Source organism: Fukomys damarensis, unplaced genomic scaffold (genome assembly GCF_012274545.1).
Source record: "Fukomys damarensis isolate Sample0158 unplaced genomic scaffold, DMR_v1.0_HiC HiC_scaffold_37, whole genome shotgun sequence".
Lineage (NCBI taxonomy): Eukaryota > Metazoa > Chordata > Mammalia > Rodentia > Bathyergidae > Fukomys > Fukomys damarensis.
The window spans coordinates 16,318,575-16,319,849 of NW_022900949.1; positions in this window are offsets into that span (position 1 = coordinate 16,318,575).

A 1,275-nucleotide genomic window follows, 5' to 3' on the forward strand; every position below is an offset into this window, starting at 1 on the left:
TGATTACAGACTAAAGATTAAACAGAATTAACTACTAATAACCTTACACATAAAAATGCTTTCCTAAACCAGTATTCAGCATTGCTTTTGTGATCTTTAAGTTACAAATTATAATTAAGTGCTACCTCCTCTGGTCCTTTAGGCTGCAGTTAAGTAGCAAGTAGGAAGAAGGGCAGCTCCGAGTGGAAGGTACAAATGCACATCAGTGTGTCCTGGAAACCCTTCTTCACCTCTCCCTTAGAAAGTGCTTTTCTTTCCACTGTGGGCAGTCACTATTTAAAGTGAGATTGTCAAGGGTTTTCCGTGCTCAATTCAGCTGCTTTGCCTTATTTTGTAAAATTTCTCCTCTCTCAGAACGAAAGGGAGTCATTTCCTTTTGCCAGCCAGTACTGAAAACAGCCATCTCACCACCCAAGGTACAGGGCAAAGTTTTCCTTGAGGTCAGGCATTCACAAACAGGTACATTTCTAATGTAAATGCCACTGCTCGGCATCACAGGGATATATTGCCACGTTTTTCCAAAGCTAAGCAGTAAGTTTGTCTTGAATGTGAGTCATTTTCAGGTGGTTTATCATCTACTTTTCACTTAAAAATAAAATTTTAAGACAATATTTTGAAAGAAAGTCTGCATTTTCTCAACAAATATTGCCAGTTTTAAATCTATAGTGTTTGTTAAATGCTCACCTCAGTCAGCAGGGACCCTGTAGTGGTGACAGTGATGACAATGGTGACCGTGGTAGTGATGGAGTAAGTGGTGAGAGTAACAGGCACTTCTCGCTATTTAAGTGTGCCACAGAGTTTCTGGTTGAATTGTGAGATTCTCTGTCAGTGGACTGATTAAGAGCCAGACCACCAGTGCTTCCATCTCAATGTTAACACTGTTGTCAGAGACCGAGCTATGAGAACTTACTAAAATTACATAATCATAGCTTCCCCGTCTGTAAGATGTGGACAGGAAAGATGGTTAAAGCTGCTGGGAATGAGACAGTGCGTGGGTATAGACGTGACGTGGAGTGCTCAGCACAACACCTCAGGCTGTCACAGACGGCAGTGATGTTTTCACTATTCCTCACATTAGGAAAGAGCCTGCAAAGGCTTGGGAACTGGCTCAGGTCCCTGAAAAGCAAGGGTAAAGCCCACAAGCTCAAATTTTTTTCTACCATGACCCATGTTTTGACAGTTGGCCATTACTGTATTTTGCATTAGTCACCCAGGTGCAGCTCACTCGCCAGATCATGGTAAAGGATAGAACTTTTCATCTTAATGTGTTTTATG